We start from the raw sequence: 6549 nt of genomic DNA, 5'->3' as shown, positions 1-6549 counted from the left end.
TACATCATCTCTCAACGAGGACTCCAACACTTAAAACACAAGCATGTTTCTCTCTCACTTCAATAAAGTTCTGTTTTGTATGATTTATGATGCTTGACTGAGGTGGGGACATCATGCAATGTCAACACTGTTACCATTTTTAAAATGTAAATGTAAACAATTATTTATTACATTTACTACAATCTACCATTAACACCCTTTCAAAGTCTACAACATGTACTTTTGTGAACTTGACTATTAGCTAACAATTAGCTAATTTGTTTGAAATCATCAAGGCTGTTACTGTCAACCTGTTATTTTTTAGAGTAACAGTTTTTGACTTTAAAAATAAATCCAAAAATTTAAACAATCCCAGTGAAAAGAGAATGACTTCAAATTCTTCATAGAGATTTTTTTATTTTGCAAAAAGGAGCACAATTGAGCAGAAACAACTTTTTCAAAATTTTAGACATAAAATTAAGATTTGAAATGGGTCTGTAATTTGCCAGTTCACTAGTGTGGTAACTTTAGAACTATTGTTCTAATTTTAGCTTTTAGGGAATCATTCTTAAGATTCGATATTTGCTATTGTTGCTAGTCATTTCATCTAGTTCGTGTGTATTTATGGCTACACAGAGCAGATGAGATAAATCAGGCAGGTTATTTGTGAATCTGTCTTTGGTGGCTGGAACAATAGTTCTGCCCGGACGATAACGCGGAGCCATATAATCAATATAAGTAATACACAGCATGCACGATACAAGGAAATTATCAGAAACATCATCACTTTGAGGTACGATATCTATATCGGTAAGATCAATTCCATGCGATATAATTAAATCTAGCGTATGATAAAAACGATGAGTGGGCCCGGTGACATTTTGCTTGACTCCAAAAGAGTTTATTAGGTCAGTAAACACAAAGCATAATTTCTATTATCAACGTGAATGTTAAAATCTCTGACAATTAGCGCTTTATGAGAATGAGAGAATGAGAATGAGAATGAGCTTTATTGGCCAAGTATATTTACACATACAAGGAATTTGTTGTAGTGACAGAAGCTCCACAGTGCAACAGAAAGACAACAACAGGACAGGACACAGATAATAAAAACAAAATAACAACAAATAGCCAATAACCAATGTACAAAGCAGCAAAAAAAAAATCAATATATAATATAGACAACTATGTATGTACAGGTCAAGTATGTGCCAATTAGAAATTAGAAATTAAAAAATAAAAATTAAATAAGTGAGTGTGGTGAATGGATAATGTATTAGTTGTGTGTTCCATGTTTATTGTTGAGTGTTCATGAGATGTATTGACTGAGGGAAGAAACTGTTCCTGTGTCTGGTCGTTCTGGTGCACAGAGCTCTGTAGCATCGACCAGACGGTAACAGTTCAAAGAGGGAGTGTGCTGGATATGAGGAGTCTAGAGTGATTTGAGGGGGGCAACAGCTTCTATCAACAGCTATCAACAGCTTCTATCAACAGCTTATCAACATTAACCAATAGATCTGAGAGGAAATCTGCAAATTCTTTTAGGAAATCTGTATATGGCCCTGGTGGTCTATACACAGTAGCCAGAGCAAGAGATAGCAAAGATTTATTTTGCATATCTAACAGTGTAACACTAAGCAGAAGTATTTCGAATGAGTTAAACCTCCTGTATCCTGTTTTCTGAGTAACATTGAGAATATCACTATATATTGTTGTAACACTGCCGCCACGACCAGTCTGACGGGGCTCATGTTTATAACAGTAGCTTGGTGGAGTAGACTCAGAGTACATCAAAATTATTATCTGTGATCATTTCATTTACAATAACTGCTTTGGGTGTGAGTGATATAATGTTTAGGAGCCCATGCTTTAAAAATGGTTTTTGTTCATTTATTTTGCGTTTTTCTGGTTTAATCACTATCAGATTTTTTTCTAGATCCTGCATTAAATTTATATTTTGACCTCGCTATTCGGGGAACAGACACAGTCTGTATAGATTGGACAACACAAGTACTTCTATCATTTAAGTGGGTAGAACAAAAGCCATCATAGCAGTTATTTGAGAATTGGCTTACTAGTCAGATGGAGCGTAGCGTCCTGGAGATGTTGTCCGACAGGAGTTGCCACGGACTATATAGTCTCCCCTCTCCCAACACTCTGCCTGGTTGCATTATTTGTTATTTGATGTGTTTTGGTTTCTAGTGTCTGCTCTGGTCTGGGATACATGCACTGTGTTGCCGTCTCGTATCCCAGTCCTTTTCTGTTTTGTTTTTTGCCGTGTTGGCTTTTTGTTTTTTGAATTAAAGAGCGCCTTACCTGCATCTGGACTCTGACTCCGTCTTTCCACGGCACCCTCGCAGCGTTCCGTGACATACACCATGACAATAACCATTCGTTTAAAGCAAAAAGTCTACTGAACCTTTCGTGTCCTCGTCGATACGTGGGAAGTGGTCCTGACACGATGTGTGTGAATAGAGTATTAGCAATGTAAGCAAGATTAGCGGCAGCCGCGTTGGCGATGCTAATGGGCTATAAGCTAATAGCAGACTCGGAAAATCAAAATAAAAGTAGTGATAACAAGGCGCTCTGATTGGTTTTGTTGTAGAATGCTATAGGGGATATATTCACACGTTATAGACATGAAAATTATAGTGTATAAAATTGATTTTACGATAGAAAATAGATGATAAAAAATCAACTTGATGGAGCACAAACTCAAAGACCCACTGCCTATAGGTGTGTGCAAGGCAGCTATGCCTGCCACATAGACCTTAAGCATGGATGGGATAGACCCACAGAGAAATTATTCTGACCTGGGAATTGCAGGAGATGAACCTTTGTCTCTTTGCCTCCTGGAAGCTCTCAATGGCCAAACTTACAGTGAGGAGACACTGGGGCATCAAGGAGGTTCTTTATCATTTTCCTTCATGCCAGATAGATTCAGCCAAAGATACCTCAAGACGATATAGTTTTCCAGAGTTTTGTGGGCAACACTGAGGGAATTAGTCAACATCAAAGGGATAGCAAGCAAGTGTCTCTTCAACTCTGAGCATAGCCCCATAGCATTCTTCCTCAGCCCCAATTTCAATGCAGTATTCAAAAAATTGGGGCTGGAAACATGTGAGGAGAATGGCTTACTCCACAACCTCAACACCTCACTGTAGAGGTCTGTAAAGAATTGTAGTTCTCGTCTAGTTTGCTTTTCCAGCTAGCTTCCTGCTTCTCTGCTGGCCAGTCGATGTTTAACTTGGCTACATCATGAGTCACAAACTCCAAGCTCCAACCTCCTCGAAAGCAGAGGTAAGGGTGGCGAGTCCTCCATTTTCCCTGCCTCAATGGAGGCAAGATGCACCTTCTCAGTGTTGGATAATATCAACATCGGACTCTCACTTTGGGTGGAAGAAGCCATGGACCCGACTTCTGGATCCTGAGCAAAAGCATTGAAGCGAGCAGGTGAGAGCTGAGAAAGGGCCAAAACCATCTTGAACTCCTCTACAACAAAATAGAGAAAGCTTTGGTGATAAGTAAACAAATATCTAATTACCTGGATACCTGGAAAATTTTCAATCTGCTTTCCAAGCGCATCACAGCACAGAGACAGCACTCCCTAAGATAATAAATTATATATGCTTTAATTATGATTCTGGCAAAATATTTTGTGCTGGTACTACTAGATCATAGTGCTGCGTTTGACACTGTCGATCATAACATACTTCTAGAGTGACTGGAAAACTGGGTCGGGCTTCCTGGGTTGGTACTCAAATGGTTCAGGTCATAATTAGTAGGGAGAGGTTATAATGTGAGTATAGGGGAGCATACTGTAAGTCTAAGTGGACGTCCATGACATGCGGAGTCCCACAAGGCTCAATTATTCCACCGCTCTTGTTTAGTCTGTATATGCCCCCACTAAGTCAAATAATGAGAAAGAACAGCTATGCTGATGATACCCAGATTTACCAAGCCTTATCTCCAAATGACTATAGCCCCATTGACTCCCTCTGCCAATGCATTGATGAAATTAACAGTTGAATGTGCCAGAACTTTCTTCAGTTAAACAAGAAGAAAACTGAAATCATTGCATTTGGAAACAGATGAAGTTGTCAAGGTGAATGCATACCTTGACTCTAGAGCTCAAACAAACTAAAAAATAAAGTCAAAAATCACCTCTTGGGGTGATTCTGGAGACAGACCATAGTTTCAGTAGTCATGTCAAAGCAGTAACTAAATCAGCATACTATCATCTCAAAAACATTGCAAGAATTAGATGTTTTGCTTCCAGTCAAGACTTGGAGAAACTTGTTCATGCCTTTATCACAAGCAGGGGGGATTATTGTAATGATCTCCTCACCGGCCTTCCAAAGAAGACCAATAGACAGCTGCATCTCATCCAGAACGCTGCTTCCAGAACGAAGATAGCAGCTACAGTGCTTTGCTCTTCAGTGTTTGTACTGTTTTTGTTAGTTTTTCCTGTTTTTTGTTTTTCAAATATGATCAGTTTTACCAGGGATGACCTGCTGAACATGCGGCAGAACGCACCACAAAATCTTTTAAATCAAATCAATCAAATCACTTTTATTGTCACATCACCACAGCACACGTGCCTTGGTGAGTGAAATTCTTGAGAGCGTGCTCCAGACAGTGCAGAAACAATTTACATATAAACATTACTATACATACATACAGACTTATACAGATGACAATGTGTAATGTACACATACATGTACTCAGTACACACAGTGTACTATTAGACATACATACAGTTATCGATACACACATTCTACATTATGTACACATATACACACAACAATATGCGAAGATGCAGCAGATTATATATAAACTGGATACACAAATGTCATGGATGTGCATTGGATGGTATCCAGTGGTAGCAAAAAGATTGTTGTATTAGTGCAGTAGTGTACTGGTAGTCCAGTTTGAACTGTATGGAATTAAAGTGCAGTGCGTATACTGTAAGGTGGGAGTATGCTGTAGGTGTATTAGTTCTGACTGTTCATTAGCCTGATAGCCTGAGAAAAAAAGCTATCCCTCAGTCGGCTAGTGCGGGATCGGATGCTGCGGAGATGTCTTCCTGAGGGAAGCAGAGAGAGCAGTCTGTGGGACGGGTGGCTGGAGTCACTGATGATCCTCCGGGCTTTCCTTATACACCACCTGGCATAGATGTCCTGGAGGGAGGGAAGCTCACCTCCAACAATGTGATGGGCAGTTCGCACGACCCTTTGCGGTTGCCAGCAGTGCTGTTTCCAAACCAGGCGGTGATGCAGCCGGTCAGGATGCTCTCCACAGTGCAGGTGTAGAATGTTCTGAGGATACTGGGGCTCATTCGAAACTTCCTCAGCTGTCTCAGGAAGAAGAGGCGTTGGTGTGTTTTCTTCAGCACTGCATCTGTGTGAGCGGACCATGTGAGATCCTCAGTGATGTGAACGCCGAAGAATTTAAAGCTGTTTACCCGCTCCACAGGTGTCATGTCGATGGTGATGGGTGTGTGTTCTCTGCTCTGTCTCCTGAAATCCACCACCAGCTCCTTGGTCTTGTCGATGTTGAGTGAGAGGTGATTCTCTTGACACCATTTAGTCAGGGTTCTCACCTCCTCTCTGTAGGCCGTCTCATCGTTGTCAGTGATCAGCCGTTCACCGTTGTGTCGTCAGCAAATTTGACGATGACGTAGGAGCTGTGTGTTGCTGTACAGTCATGTGTGTACAGGGAGTACAGGAGTGGGCTGAGGACGCAGCCCTGAGGAGCACCAGTGTTGAGGGTCAGCAGGGATGAAGTGTTGTTGCCCATTCTGACCACCTGACATCTGCCTGTCAGGAAGTCCAGGATCCAGCTGCACAGAGATCCGTTTAGTCCAAGAGTCTGAAGCTTCTCAACCAGTGTGGCAGGCACTATGGTATTAAATGCTGAGCTGTAGTCCACAAACAGCATTCTCACATAGGTGTTCTTATTTTCCAGATGGGAGAGAGCAGCGTGCAGTGTGCAGGTTTACCAGATTTTGATTATTCTGACGTTTTGCTGGGCATTGTAGTTGGCGGAGCCGTAGCTCTGGTCATATGCTTCAGGACTCGCAGATGGGGGAAGCGAGCCGGCGCGCTTGTGAAGCTTCGTCAACGCGCATTTAGAACGGTGTTGCCTAGCATCCATCTGGCGAATCTCTACTCGCTACCCAAAAAAACGGATAAACTCTTTCTGCTCTCCCGGATTTTTCTAACTCTGCTGCTCTGTGTTTCACGGAAACCTGGCTGAATGGCGACATACCGGACAGCGTGCTACATCTGGCTAACTTCCAGCTGATCAGAGTAGATTGCGACGTGGAATCAACGGGGAAATTGCGAGGCGGCGGGACATGCTTTTACATCAATGAGAGGTGGTGTACAGATGTAACGGTGTTAAAGATGATGTGCTGTTCAGATCTAGAAACGCTCTTCATTAACTGCGAGCCGTTCTATACGCCGCAGGAGTTCTGCTCGTTCATTCTCGTTAGAGTTTACATTACACCGCAAGCGCACGTGAGCTCAGCTTTACAGAAACTCGCTGATCAGATCACAGACACAGAAC

Source organism: Barbus barbus (assembly GCF_936440315.1).
Source record: "Barbus barbus genome assembly, chromosome: 35".
In the NCBI taxonomy this organism is placed as follows: domain Eukaryota; kingdom Metazoa; phylum Chordata; class Actinopteri; order Cypriniformes; family Cyprinidae; genus Barbus; species Barbus barbus.
The sequence above is the reverse complement of the archived record's forward strand: the minus strand, read 5'-3'. Positions refer to the sequence as shown.